At 39.8% G+C, this 15,777-nt stretch overlaps 1 long non-coding RNA gene across 1 annotated transcript in view; it reads right to left on the bottom strand.

Annotated features, from left to right (window-relative positions):
• Positions 1-15,777, bottom strand: part of LOC123784091 (uncharacterized) — a 784,838-nt gene that overhangs the window by 648,743 nt on the left and 120,318 nt on the right. The gene's annotated exons all lie outside the window — the stretch shown is intronic.

Here is a 15,777-nt window from a genome sequence, read left to right as displayed (position 1 = left end):
GTTCAGTTTGGAATACTTGTTTGCATAGACAGACACTAAGAGTATTCTATTCATTCAAAAACAACATTCACCAACATTTACTGAAATCAGACTCAATGCTAGGGACTAGCTAAGCCAGACATAAAGAAACAGAGATGGAAAAGACACCAATCCTATCCTGAAGGAACATACTTTCCAATGGTGTTCACTCCAGCTGCCAATTATTATGGCCTGTTGCTTAGATTTGGAGTAGAAAAGTACACACTTCATTTAAAACTTAATTTAGTTTTCTCATGGGACAGAACTCAAGTCCCATGTAGAAAAAGACTTCGCTATTCCTAAAAGTAATGTCTTTTTTTTAAAAAAAGATTTTATTTATTTATTCGACAGAGATAGAGACAGCCAGCGAGAGAGGGAACACAAGCAGGGGGAGTTGGAGAGGAAGAAGCAGGCTCATAGCAGAAGAGCCTGATGTGGGGCTCGATCCCATAACGCCGGGATCACACCCTGAGCCGAAGGCAGACACTTAACCGCTGTGCCACCCAGGCACCTCCTTAAAAGTAATGTCTTAAGGTTACTCCTTCAAGCCACAAAAAGGCAACTCTTTCTGTGTTGTTTTAACTCACCCAAATGTAGACAGTCCCTAACGTATCAATGGATAATGTTCCAAAACTGCATTTGCAAATCCACTGTTTGCAACTCATGATGCATCTTACAAAGAAACAGGAGTAGAGTTGGAGTGGTTTTGTGGCTAACCTGTAAAAGCCGATTGAACTATGCTATACCTGCAATATTGGCATTGACGGCACCATAGAGCCAAGCTTTTGTATACTGCCACGCCAAGTGTATTCAGCAGAATAACTACAAAAGCAGGATCAGAGTCTCCACTGTCCTTGCTCTCTCTACTGTCTGATAGCAGAGAAAATGTCACAAACTGATGGCACTAGGAGGATACCTCAAGGAACAGAGAGACAACGGACAGGATCTAAATGGCAGCCGAGGCAGGAACTCTCGGGATGAGAAGCTAGGATGGGGTGTTCTTGGCTGAGGAAGGAGGCAGTGGTGCCATGTGGCTCCTCAGAATCTAGTTCATGGAATAGCCAAAGTGGGACAAGGGTCATCTTTCACAGTTATGAAGGACTGAAAGCTGAGCTAGAAGGGAGACAATTTATACACACAAAGGACTTAGCATAATTCCCGGCGCATAGTAGTGTCAGACAGACATGTCAGAGGCAAACTGAGCTACAGGCAAAAATTGTAGGCTTTGCTCCCTCGTTTGTCTTCTGGAATATAATCTTCTTAGAAAAGAACTATTTGCCAGGAACGTGGAACTCAAAGCCTTTCTGAGCTCTGGAACGTTAGTGGCAGCTGCAGTTAGCGGAGCAGGAGAGTGGTTGGGGGGTGGGGCCTGCAGGGAGAAGCACTGCTCTAGCAGGGTCCTGTGACAAAGGGAGGGTAGGTTTGCAAATCCCCTCATCTTTCCCCTTTCCTACCCCATCTTCTCACCTAACGCTTGAACTGCAAGGGTGTAGGCTGTGGGAAGATGCATCCGAACCAGAGGCAGAGTCAGGGAGAGGGGGAAGGACAAGGAGAAGGAGAATGAAAACTCCCAGGAGAAGTGAGAAACAGGGGTGCTTGGGTGGCTCAGTCAGTTAAGCGTCGGCTCAGGATTTTGACTCAGGTCATAATCACAGGGTTGGGAAATCCAGCCCAGCAATGAACTCCACACTAAAGGACAGAGTCTGCTTGAGATTCCCGCTCCCTCTCATCTCCGCCTGCTTACTTGCACTCTCTCTCTCTCAAATAAATAAATCTTAAAAAAAAAAAAAAAAAAGAACGAGAAATAGTTGAGTTTCTGCTGCAGCCCTTCATAGAGTAAGGAAACCCTACCAGGCAGAGGTAAGACACCAGGCCATGTGCTCTGAAAATCCTAAGAAAGGCAGTGCCTCCATGGGTTGATTCATCAAATGGGACGGTCATCCTTTTTCTACTCTCGGTTACATTTTAGCTCTAAGGAATCTGCACAAGCTTCCAGGAAGAGCTCTCAAGAGGACTCTTCCAATTTATTTTTTAGTCAAGGGTCCTGCCTATGTTTAGACACTCCCGTCTCCTCAACTGTCACTGAGGATAGGAAAAGAAATGCATGAAAATGCACCCGGGTGATAGCCTGATTCTGATGTTATATTCTTTCCATCAGTCTCTTCAGAAGGGGTGTTCCCATCAGACAATGTCCTGATGGAAGGTGTCACACACCTTTTGGACATCAGAAAATCGAAATGTGGGTGACATTCTCAGTTATAGTGACCCTCGGTCAACTTATATTTGCCACCTATGAAGATAATAATTGCTTGATGTACAGTTTATAATTGGATCACAGCCATCAGTGACATGGCTATTTGTTGTTATAGCGGTATGAACAAAATTATGCCTATGGCAGTCTAATTAGAGGAGCACCATAGGTGACCCAGCTGGCATTTTCAATATGTTATCTAAGAGGTATGATCAGAAGACAAATCAGGGCTGACTTAATGAAGTTTCTGATCAGAGGCTGGTCTAAAGATAGCGAGTTATTGAAGGAGGCGAAGCGGAACTGGTGACTGGTGGATTCAAGCAGGCCATTAGAGGACAACAAAGAGCAATGGAATTTACTAGGTTCAGGCTCATGGCAGCCGATAACAATAAAACTTTCCTTCCTTCTCAGCAGTAGGATCCTAAAGTCATAAAAGGTTAGCTATGAAGTACTGAGTAATGTATAGAATTGTTGAATCATATCATACAATTGAAACGAATATAACATTGTATGTTAATTATACTTGAATTAAAAAAAAAGATTAGCTATGAAAAGAAGCCTAAAGATTACCTAGTTCAGTGATATTCAGGTGGGGGTAACTGCAAGGGACCTTTTAAAATCTCCTGATAGATTTTTGCAAATTAGTCCCTCCCCAATATCGTAGGTCTATGGGGGTGGGGGACATAACATTCTCCCTGCTCCATTTGAGAATCATAACTATAAGGAGCACCATAATGTAGGGACCAAGAACAAACACCTAGATATTAGATAGCCCTGAATTTAATGAGGGCTATGTCACTTACTAGGTGTGTGACCTTGCTGAGTTTCTTAAATTCTGTAAGCCAAATTCCTTTTCCTCTAAATTGGGGATAATAATAGAATATAATGCAAAATTATGTGCTGAGATGAAATGAGGAAAAGCACTTAGCTCACCATCTGACAAAGAGTAAGTACTCAATAAATGTTCCATATAACTTGTGATGGTTCATTTTATGTCAACTTGATTGGGCTAAGGGATGCCCAGATAGTTGGTCGAACATTATTGCTGGGTGTGTCTGTGAAGATGTTTCCAGAATAGATTAGCATTTGAATCACTAGACTGAGTAAAGAAGCTCACCCTCCCCAATTCAGTGGGTATCACCCAATCTGTTGGGGCCTGAGTAGGACAAAAAGGTGGAGGAATAGTGAATTTACCCTTTGCTTGCGCTAGGGCATCCATCTTGTTCTGCCCTTAGACATTAGCACTCCTAGTTTTAGGGTCTTTGGACTTGGACCAGGACTTATACCATCAGCCTCCCTGTTCTTGGGCCTTCAGACTCAGACTGGGTCTTACACCATTGGCTCCCTTGGTTCTCAGGGCTTTAGGTTTGGACTAGAACTACACTTCCAGCTTTCCTGGACCTCCACCTTGAAGATGGCAGATCATGGGACTGCTTAGCCTCCATAACTGCATGAGCCAATTCCTCATAATAAATCTCTTTCTATATATCCATATCTATCCTATTGGTTCTGTTTCTCTGCAGAATGCTGACTAATATTTAACTCTATTATTATTATAACTGAATGGTTGGGAAGCAGCTAGCCAGGAGTTGAGGAAGAAAAAGATCGAGGACCAGAAAGTTAGTTCAACTCATTGAGGGGGAACCTGAGATCCAGAGGGGAAGTAACTTGCCCAAAGTTAAGTTCATACCCAGTCTGGACCAGATCCCAAGGTTCCAAATGTTAGGCCTGGTACTCTTCAGGCCGACTAAATTATTGCATTCTGATAGCTAAAGGGATAGCAAGATATAGCAGAAAATGCACTGGCCTAGTGGTCAAAGACACATATAACTGTGCCTCTCACCATCTGTGTGGGGTCTGTAATGTTCCTTAAACTAGTGCAATGCATTGATGAAAGCTAAGAAATCTGCCATTACTGCTACCCAACCAAAGTCTCCTTCCTGAGATCATATAGTCCATGTTCCATTATCTTTGAAACTCTGACCTTTCCCACACCAGAGTTCGCCATGTTGGTCTTCTATTATCAGAACATTTCATCAGGGATCAGGTGCAAATATTATATGGCAATATGTGCACGTATCTATACATATATACATACTTATGTGTATATATATAGTCTCAAATATATATACTCATATATATTGGGTATATATATCCACATATATAACTACATCAAATATATATGTATAGATAAACCTTTGGATTAATTTCCTTGCCTACTGTCAGTGATATTGTTCTGGTTACTATAGTTATAGCTAAAAAAAAGATGTAACAATAATAAGCAAAAGTGCGTGCACGCACACACACACACATACACACACACACACTTCTAGGAAAAGCCTCAGATGGTACCTCTAAATGTCAAAGCATTTTAAAAAGTTGAGGAGCTGTGAATAATTTTTAAGTAGCTTATATGTTAAAGTTTGTCATACATTAGAGTTTGACAGGAAACAAGTATTAATACACTTAACATAAAACGGAGTGAACCATTCTTAGCTGGTCCTTTTGCTCACCATCATCTTTAGAACACAGCAGTGTTTCTCTTTCCTTATCTCTCTTTCTGTATTTTTGATAAAGTGTTAGTTTTTCCACCTGTGGGTTTCTCCCTCCTTTAGCCTCTGTCTCTATGCCTCTCCCTCTTTTTTCGCTCCATCTCATTTTTTCTCAGGATGATGTGGCAGCCCGTGTGGTCACACATAAATTCACTTGCCAACCAAGGCCATGTGGACTTATCTTTCTCTTTTCTCCTACTCAGCTTCAGCCAATGCACTTTACTGGTGACCTTTCCCTATTCTCCCTGATTCCACGTCTAGGTATCCCTGGTGTATTAGTCAGGTTCTTCAGCAACAGAGCCAATTAAATTATTTATTTATTTATTTATTTATTTATTTATTTATTTATTCATTCATTCATTTAAATAGTTAATATTTATATAATATAAATATATAGCATACAATATAAATTACATGTACAATTAATTATGTTTATATATTTATATTATATAAATACATGTATATATATATCATATATATTATGTATCACATGCCTAATATGTTACATATATTATAAATGCATAAATATAATACATATAAATATAAATTATATATTATATGTAAATATATAAGTGTATATAGTATATGATATATAATAAAATATTTAAAGTATGTAAATATATATAAAGAGATTTATTAGAAGGTATTGGCTCACATGATAACAGAAGCTAAGAAATACCACAATCTGCTGTCTGCAAACCGGAGGCCCAAGGAAGCCAGTGGTGTACTTTGAAGCCTGAGAGCCAGAGAGCCAATGGAATAGACTACAGCACAAGTCTGAAGGCTGAGAACCAGGAACACCAAGGGCAGAAGACTGACGTCCCGGCTCACTTACTCAGGAAGAGAGTGAATTCAAGCTTCCTCCACCTTTTTGTTCAGTTTGGCCCCTTAACAGATTAGATGATGTTCACCCACATGAGGCCACCTGTTTTACTTAGTTCAATTCAAATGTTTATCTCTTCCAAAAATATCCTCACAGACACACCCAGAAATAATCTAACCATGTGGGCATCTTATGGCCCAGTTAAGCTGACAATAAAATTAATGACCACTCAGGCTTTCCTGCTCCAACTTCCCCTCACGGTAGCCTGCTTCTGCATCCATTCCCCAAACTTCCCTCCCCAGGTCCCAACTTCTGTATCGAACTCACACCAGCAACCTTACTTTACCTTCTGACTGTTCCCTTTGTACTGCTGCTTAACTGTACATATCTGATCCCGGACCATATCTCCACTCTGATTAATTACTTCAGGTAGGTCCCTAACACACTTTCCCAAATGCTCACTACTTCCTCCATTTTTGGTCAATCTCCCTATGTTACTCCCATCACATATCTTTCTTTTTTTTACTCCTTCATTTTCCCCCACAGAACTAATCATAATAAAGAATAAAACTTTACTATAGAATTTATTTTGTATAGTGAAGACAATTGCATGTTCCTTAGTCTGAATTTCAAATACAGGTGAGTGGAATAAGTTATAATTTAGCTAGGAAAATAATATTAACTACAGTTGTTTTTACTTATTATTTCCCTATATACTCTCAATTGAGAAAAGAACTCTCCACCCTGAGAAAATATATGAAAAAGAGTCTTAATCTAATTCTCTTCTCTTTATTTGCTCTAATAGTCTGGTCGCTCTATGGCTTCCTATAAATTGAGTTGTTGTTTTTTTTTATTTCTAAGGAGGGCTAGAAGTTATTTTGGTAGTTTTTTTTTTTTTTGTCCAGTTCACTGAAAATGGCTTTTAGAATTAGCATGTTTTGCAGAAACACTGATCATAATTCTGTCATCTGCAACAATGAAAAATAAAGTCAAGAATAACATGGACAAAATAATTATACAAAAATTCCTAAGTTTTAAAAATTACTGAATCCGAGACAAGATAGCTTATGTAGCTCCCCCTTTTCTCTGTCTTTTAAAAAATTCATACATTTTGAATTTTCACAATTGTGAAATACATTCCAATATATTTATAACTTTGGGAATACTATATAACTGAACGGCTTAAAGAAGACTGAAAAAACTGGAAAGATTCAATTCACTATGACCCATCTAAATGGACCAAAGTGCTAGGCATTCTCAATTTCTCTTTTACTTTATTGAAACAAGCTCAGCTCATAGATAGATAGCATTTTTAATCACGAGTGAAATTTCCCCAGCCAACCTTTCTAGTCTCTCGTTAACCGAACGTGCAGAATATCCTTTAAGGACAAGAAAGACACTTACGGACATGATGAGGCTGGCCTCCACCAGATCCCTCTACCTAGTGTGTTCTTCTGCAGTCTGTTAAGCAAAGCCCTGAAACAAATCTCCATCTCAAGCTCCTCAGTTCTGTGTGTTTCTTTAAATAGGCCCCTTTCCAGGACATACATGGAAAAATAAATTTAAGAAGATATGTTCTCCTCCCAGACTGTGAAAACTCACCATTTTTAACTGTCAAATCAGCACCAACTCCATTTCAATAACTCCCAAATTGAGCAAGGCAGCACTGGATTCCTACTACTGTCACTTGAGTTTATCTCATCATGGTTATAAATGATTTGTTTATTCATAAATTAATTTAACAATCATTGACATCCTACTATATACCAGGTACCATGCTAAATACTTGGTAATATGTTGGTGGGTAAACAGATACGATATTATCCCGAGGCTTCCAGGGAATGGCTTAAAAGCCCACAGAGCTTTTATATTCCAGATGATTCTTCTCACTTTTGCAGATATCAACTTACTTTCAATCTCTTTGGAGCCATTGTTATGGGATGACTCTTGCCTCCTACTTTGGCCCTGGCCATGGCCTGCCACTGCTACCACCATAGACTTCAGTGCCTCCACTTCTCCTTCAGAGTTGCTATCTCCTTCTTGGCTGCCCATTGTTAAGAGGCAGGCCCTGTTGATCGGGATACCCAAAAGCCATGTCCTACTTTCTTCTAACATGATGCCTCCAACTACATATCTGTTATTTGTATATACAAATATATACTTTCTCAGCTTCTTTTTATCCCCTGGCCCCAGATGAAGCAGAGATCTGCTGGAGGGGATTCAGGGGAAGCTTTCTTCTTTGATAAAAAGAGATACATGCAACTGGTAAGCATGTCCAAGTTCCTTCTTCTTCCTGCTTTGAAAACAAAAATAATGACTAGAACTCCAGCATTTGAAGGAAGGAAGGAGAGATCAGGAGGATGCCAGCCCTGGCACTGGTGAACCACTGAAACCACACCAGCAGCCCATACCTCTCCACTTCTTATTGTATGAGAAGTAAACCCCTGTTGTTGAAGCCACTGTAGTTGAATTTTTTTGTTACTTGCAGCTGCAATTCTTACTGACATATTGCCATTGACACGATCCCAGCCAAAAGTGCCTCTGCATCTTTGGGGCTTAGTGAACCTTTTCTATTCCTGTGCTGTCTAGAACAGGAGTGAAAAAGTATCCCCCAAGTGTTCCCAGTCCTGATGAAGTCTACCAGCACATCAGGATTCTCATGATTGTCTGATGCCCATCAACGTGCATTTTGGTTGTTTGTCTGGGGTTGTGGGACTGTGTGTGAGAAGCGCAGCCTACAGTATGTGTATGTACTCAAATCTCCATGCCAGTGGAAAGACATAGATGCCAACTCACTTCAAACAAGATTTTGGCACCTTATCTCTTAAACAGTCCCCTCGTAGGAAGGCATCCACAAATGCCCTTCTACATCTCAATCTCCCAATAATATTTTCAGTCTCCCAATAATAATTTCAAGCTCTGGAATTAGATATGCCAATGACCTCAGAACACTAAGACTGGTCATTCTAGAGGATTTAAGTCATATTTCATTCTAGAAGAAAGTCATATTCAAATATTCTAAACTTCACATTATCTCTTTCTCCCCTCCTGTTACTAAATAAAAACCTTTTCTATCATAGAAAATCTCTTGATCTCTGTTGTGAATCCCATGTCCTCCCACTTTCTCAGGAACTTCCCCCTCTGGATTATATCCATTTCTTCTTACATAACTCCAAACTCACTTTCTTTACTGGACCTCTTCCATAATCACTTAAACCTACCATTGTCTCTCTTACCTTAGAAAACAAAAACTAATTTTACTAGGCTGCAAATCTCCAATTAAAATCATATCTATTCTCCCAGTTACAAAATAGATAACTATAACTTCAATTTCTACTTCTTCCTCCCATTGGCTTCTCAATCTGCCTTCTGTTGTTATCACCTAAATTCTAGCATTAAGTCACCACTGACCTGCATGTTGCCAAGTCAATGAGAATGTTACCCTATTTGAAGCCTCTGCTTCCTTTGTGCACAGGTTTCTTTCGCTCCCTCAAGCAACTGTCTCTTTCCTTGCCTTCCATCCTTCCATTCCCTACACTTGACTCATTTTTCTTCTGACTATCGTCAGGCTGCTGCGCTGACTTTTCCCTCCTGTACCCAACCTTTTTGTGTAGACCTTCCTTAGGGCTCAGCCTTGGGCCCTCTTCAATTTTCTGCCAAAGTGATCTCATCTACTCCCGTATCTTCAAACACCATTTGTAAGCAGTGGTTTCAAAATCATGTCTGCAGTCCAGACTGCTCTTCTGAGTTACAGACTCATATACACAAATGTTTAGAATATCTCCATGTGGAACACTTGAACATATAAAGGAATCTCAAATACAACATGTCCCAAAATAAATTTATTATCTATAACCACCTTGCCCAAAACAACATTTCTCCTCTAGCATTCCCTATCATGGTGAATGGTACCAACATCCTCCCAGATGCTCCAGCCAGAGCCCATGAGCCATCCTTAACACATCTTTCTCCTTCAGTGATTCTCTGACACTACCACTCCCCAAAATCAGTCACAAATTCAGTAGACTCTGCCTCATAATCCATCTGCTTTCCAATTTAAGTCACCATCATCTCTCATCCGGGCTATTCAAATTAACCTCTAACTAGTTTCTTCTAGCCCATTTTTCCTTGTCCCGACTCCAGTTTTCATATGGCAATGACAGTAATCATTTAAAATATAATTCTGATCAAATCAGTCCTGTACTAAAATCATTTCATGGATACCCACTTCATGGGTATCAAATCCAAAATCCTTCTTTGTATTTCCTGAACAAACAAGCTCTTTTTTGCCTCCAGATATTATATATGCCTCCGTCAGAAATGCTGTTTCCTTCAAACTAGGCACAGCTGGTTATTACTCGTCCAGGTATGAGCTTAATTACTATTTGCTGAAGGAACTCTCTCCTGATTAAGTGAGAAACAGTGTCAGATTCCCTATTCCCTTCATACTGTCTTGTGATTTTCAAAAGTGGGACTTGTATGAAGAGCACACTTACCATAATGAGCACTGAGTAATGTATAGAATTGTGGAATCACTATATTGTACACCTGAAATTAGTATAACGCTGTATGGCGACTCTACTGGAATTAAAATTTAAAACTTAGTTTAAAAAAGGCAGGAGTTCCTCTATCTTAACAAAACAAACTTGGTAAATCAAAAACATCAGTAAATGTACATTTTTAGAGATATGGAGGAAGCTACCAGATGAAAGGAAAAAAAAAAAAAAGACTTGTAATTAAATCCTACTTGTGTGATTAGCTAGCCAGGAGACACTAAGTAAGGTAAGCCCCATGAGGGTAAAGACTGGGTATAATTTGTTCACTGATGTTTTCTCAATGTCAAATGGAGGGGAATACTGGGTGCTCAATAAGATTTGGTTGCATAAACTGAGTTTTACATAGTTCTGGCTTTAAGACCTATATTGACTTCCTAGTCTATTCACAGATATAAATGATTTTAATTATGATGAAATACTTCTGTTTTAATTATGACAAGTATTTAATAATGATAATTATTTAATTGTGACATACTTACACACCCAGAAGTGTATAATTATGAAAAGGGATATATTTCTGCAAACTAAAAGAAATTCTGGATTTTTCTAGAAAGCTTATTTTAGGAATAGGATTTAGTTGTTCTTGAAGATTACTGGCCAGACAATTGTCATGTACTTTTAAAAAGAGTCTTAAAAAAGCAAAAAATCAACTAATTCAGTAAAATTGGTATATTGCCCATCAAATTTCAAAATATATTAGCATGACATCTCACTTTCTTGAGACATTTTCTAAGGTGAATGAAATTTTAATTCCAAACCTAGAGCTGTGAGATTAAGTAAGAAAAGAAACTGAAGAGTGACATTCCAGAAATTTCCTCTAGCAACATGCTAATATAAGGACTTGATGGCCATTCTGTGTCCCTGAGGTCCATTGATTAATATGTGTAGGAATAGAATAATTAACATGGAATGAGAGACGACAGGAGGAAACTTCTGCTGAAGAATAGAGAGACTGCTGAAGATTTGAATTCTGAGGAAGTCCAAATCCTCAAGGGTTCTGATCTGTTGACATAAGAATATTGTGGCAGACAGAGAGAAGGAAAGAAGTAATTGCGGCAGATTTCTCATCCTTGGCACTACTGACATTTGCTCTGGGCACTGTAGGATATTTAGCAGCATCCCTGGTGTCTACCCAATGGATGCCAATAGTACTCCCCACCCCCAACAGTTACACTTGATAAATCTCCCTAGACATTGCCAAATGTCCCCAGAAGAGGCAAGATTGCCCCTGATTGAGAACCACTGAATCAGATAAAATCAAAGGGATTTGTCAATTCAAAAGAAGTACAAAAGGAGACAAGTGTTCTTTAATTCACCAGCTTATTGATTGATTGATTCATTCATTCGTTCATTGGACAAAACACAGTACTAGGTAGAGCACAGTTTCTGTTAAGAGCTGAAAGTCTACTAAAAGACAAAGAAGCTATTGTTTAGAATATAGGGTGTACAGCAGGTATGTGAGATGTAGGTTTTAACTCACGAACAAAATTACCCAAGAAGGGTCCCAACCTTGCTTGTAATGGGAGTACACATGGTTATGGTAGATATAGGAAATTAGCATTCTGCATCCAATTCAGCTTTGCAGAGTGCTCTCCTGACCTGCACCAGTTGGAGAGCCTAGAATCCCTGGCTGTCAGGTTTCCAGCTGTGGAATGGCTCGGCCCATTAGACCTTTACATGCTACTGAATCCACAAGAGCCCACCTTCCTGCTGCTTACTTCTCAGAGGCACAGTCCCAGAAACTGGGTTTTCTGCCAGCAGTGTTCCAGAGTCCAATCCAAGCTCGGAAGGGGTCCAGAGGAGGGTGCACTGGGGATAGTGTGGCTTCTGAGCCTCAAATGGCAGCTATGACACTGTGTTCTTGAATTCAAAAGGTTGGTAGTGGACTCCTAATTCCACTTCCCTGCTCTGAGAGAGGCAGCAGCATTCCTTGCAGGCCAGGTAGCAGTACTATTCTGGAACTTTTTCTGAAAGATTCAGCCGTAAGTCTCTAGCACTCTAATGAATATGTATGGGCCGGATTCCTTGAATTATAGTTTATCCTGCTTAAAATATCTAGAATGAATTCTGGGTTGTTGTTTTTTTTTTTTTGAAAACTGAGCCCTGCGACTCTATACAACAAGCTGTACTAGCTCAGTGAATCTATCACACACAGTGTGATCACACACCCCCAGTATGGAAACACATCATAGATTCTTCAGTTAAGCACCAGATGAAGAATTTGGCTTCCATTTAGGGGCCATGCTGCATGAAAAATATGTTTGCTTTTGTTTGTATGTTGTTGAATTGATACAAGTAAAAATATAAGATTGCACTATAAATGCAGTGCCAGAGATAAGCACAGGATGCAGTATGGAAATGGTACATAGTCAGGAAGATTTTCTAGAGCAGTGATGTCTGAACTGAGTCTTCAAGTAGAAGCACAGGTGTGCAAGGGAAATTGCACTTGAGGGAAGGCGAAGGGCAAAGCCAGCCAAGCAGAGAATGCACAAAAGGTATGAACAGTTGAGAAAGCACAGTCTATTTACAGACCTGGAAAGTGTTTGGGGTAGCTGGAATGTATGATGACAGGTAGGGAGTGAGGAGAGAGCCACTGGAATGCAGAGACAAGATCGCGAAGTAGAGGGAACAATATTATTCCACTTTTTTTTTTTTTTTTGAGCCCAAGAGGCCACCGATTCTAAGACACACCATCTACTTTAGAAGAGCTTTGAAGGGAAAAATGGAAACCCTACACTAAATGTATTCATTTCTTTTAAGACCAACTAAAAATATCATTCATTTATCAATCTAAACTCCCTCTTTTCAATACCTAAATCAGAATTTGCATCTAAATCTTCTTGACAATATTTCCCTATAAAAGTCTAGAGGGTCTAGTTATCCTTCTAAATCACTTTCTGTCATTTGGCGGTTGGTTATATTTAGCCTTTCACCAGTGCCTGTGGTCTTGAGTTTTTTGAAGATTGACAGTAAATTTCAAGCCATATCAAATTATATTAAGAGTTCCTCCTCTGCATTTCCTATTTGGTTAGACTCAGAGTTTTGTTTTTTTCCATTATGAAATTACATAGCATTATAAGTCAAATAGCTTCTCTTAGAAGTTAGTCAGAAACTTTTAACAGGTGAAGATTTCATAACCAAATCCAGGTCCTATGTAAAAACAAACTCATCACGCCAACTTCTTTCTGCTTTGCAAAGCCTGTGATCCGTCGCAAGAGATTGGGCAAGTTTGGCACTCGGATTCCATCACTTAGTGGATGGTAGGCAATCTTCTCTATACAGAATTTACTTTCACTTCAGTGTTGCATCATAAAGATTTCTTTTTGCAGACATCCTAAGCAAAGAGTTAGGGATCCAAATTTAACTTTAAATTCAACCACTTGTAATCAATGCAAAAAAAACCCTGAACTGGGAGAACAATAGGATGAAGAGATATCATCATGCATGGCTTCTTTCACACATGCTCAAGAAATGACAACTGTCACAATTCTATAACTCTCTCCTCTACCTGGAAACTTGTAAGACATTTTGACAGTAAGAGTTTTCTTGTCTTTAGAAAAGGTAAAAGGAAAAGGAAAAAGGAAAGGAAAAAAAATTATATATATATATAGTATGTATCTGGCCTGGAACAAAGCCCAGCGTGGGCCCGTTGCATACAATAGAAAAATTTTCCTTCACATCAGGAGATATGGGGTGTGGGTAAGGCTGATTTGAGGTGAGAAGTGAGAATGGAAAAAGAGGAAAAGAAAATAGAAAGAAGTCTTTGCTTTGGTAGAAGAAATGATTTTATTTAAAAAACCCAAAAACCCAAAAGCATAAAACAAAACCAGAAGGCAGATGACTCACCATCATACCTGAGGGACACTCAGATATGCAAATAATACATGGTTCTTTTAATCTCTAAATGTTCTTAATCTTCTTTTTGAATTGCCTATTGCTAAATAGTGGCAGCATCTTAAAATTGTTCATTTATAATATTTTGATTTTAAGTGTCCTATCTACCAGGATTTCATTTCCCTCTCCAACTGGTTTAAAAACCTCCTTTGGATAACTCAGTGTTATATCTTGAAGATTTCTGCCCTTCACCCTTCTCATCCCTAAAGTGACATCTAGAACACAGAATATTGGAAGGTATGTGGCTTGTGTAATCTCCAGCAAGCAGGGACAGAAAGGTCCTGTCCCTTGTTCTATTCTGTCTTCATCTCCACAGCAACCTGAGCACATGCCCTCCTGACACTTGAAGCTGATGTCGGGACACTGATGGAGTTCATGGGCTGATCTGCATGGTGGGAGGGGTCCCTGGCTGACTCAGTTCCAGCACTGCCCACTCTAGCGTTACAGACCACTCACGCACATACATGCAGGTCTAGCTCTGCATCCCCTGTAGCCCTTGTTTCAAGCCACTTCACCCCCTCCGTCATAGTGACACTCCTCCTACACTGGCCAGGCTCTCAGGGAATGCAGGGTTCCCCTTCAAGGGGATGAGAAAATATCTAAATCCCAGCCACAACTGGGGAACTGAGAGTGACCTGGGAGAGTTAAATGTTGGCAGTTTCAACACCCTCCAACTTTGCTGAACGTTTGAGTGGATTTTGATATAGTCAATCCCAGCTTGATGTGGGACAGTCTGTGAAGCATCTCCTTCCTGAGTTCCACACGTGAGGAAAAGCAAAAGAAGCCTAGGTAGTTGATGTTTCTTGGATTTCTCTAACACACCACACCTCTATTGTCCAAGCCAAAGCCTAGAGAGGGATGATGGGAACACACACCTGCCAGTCTCACTCTGCTTCTCCAACCTCCCTCACTTCCTCCTGTTCATAATCTCCTGGACCTGGTAAGGGTTTTTTGCATCCTCTGCAGTGATATCTAAAATACAGAATGGAGACATGTGTGGCTTATGTAGTATCTTCATAGTAGTTAGGAGAACATTAGCTGTTGTAAAAAATATATATACCTTGTAATATTACACTTAACACATCAAAAATTTGTATTTCACCCATATTCTCACAGTTCATTGCATATGTTCCTGGTCAGATGCCTTTCTATGTGGTCATACAGAGGCAAAGTTTCTGCCATCACATAGTTCTGATCTTCTCTTGGCCCTGAAGGGATTCTACATATAAGGGTGTGGCAAGGACACAAATCACTTCTACTTGTGTTCCACTGGTCAGAATTCAGTAACACAGTTATTCCGAAATGCCAGGGAGGCTGAGAACTGTAATCTTGATGCGTGTCTATGAAGAAAAGAAAATTCTGGGGGAGCAAGCTTCATGGTATAGGTCATAGGCAAAGGGAAATCTCTTTTACACTATAGAAAAAACACTAAATTCTGAGTTCTCTGGACTAAGTTTTTTTATATTCTTTTTTTTAAAAAGATTTTATTCATTATTTATTTGAGAAAGCGCATGAGTGTGAGTACGAGTGGGGGAAGGGGCAGACGGAGATGTGGGAGAGTCAGAGAGAGAGGGAGAAGCAGACTCCCCACTGAACAGGGAGCCTGCCCCTGAGACTCCATCCCAGGACCCCGGGATCATGACCTGAACCGAAGGCAGACACTTAACCAACTGAGGCACCCAG

The sequence above is a fragment of the Ursus americanus genome, chromosome 4, assembly GCF_024610735.1.
Source record: "Ursus americanus isolate L20-20 chromosome 4, mUrsAme1.1.p, whole genome shotgun sequence".
Lineage (NCBI taxonomy): Eukaryota > Metazoa > Chordata > Mammalia > Carnivora > Ursidae > Ursus > Ursus americanus.
The sequence above is the reverse complement of the archived record's forward strand: the minus strand, read 5'-3'. Positions and strand labels throughout refer to the sequence as shown.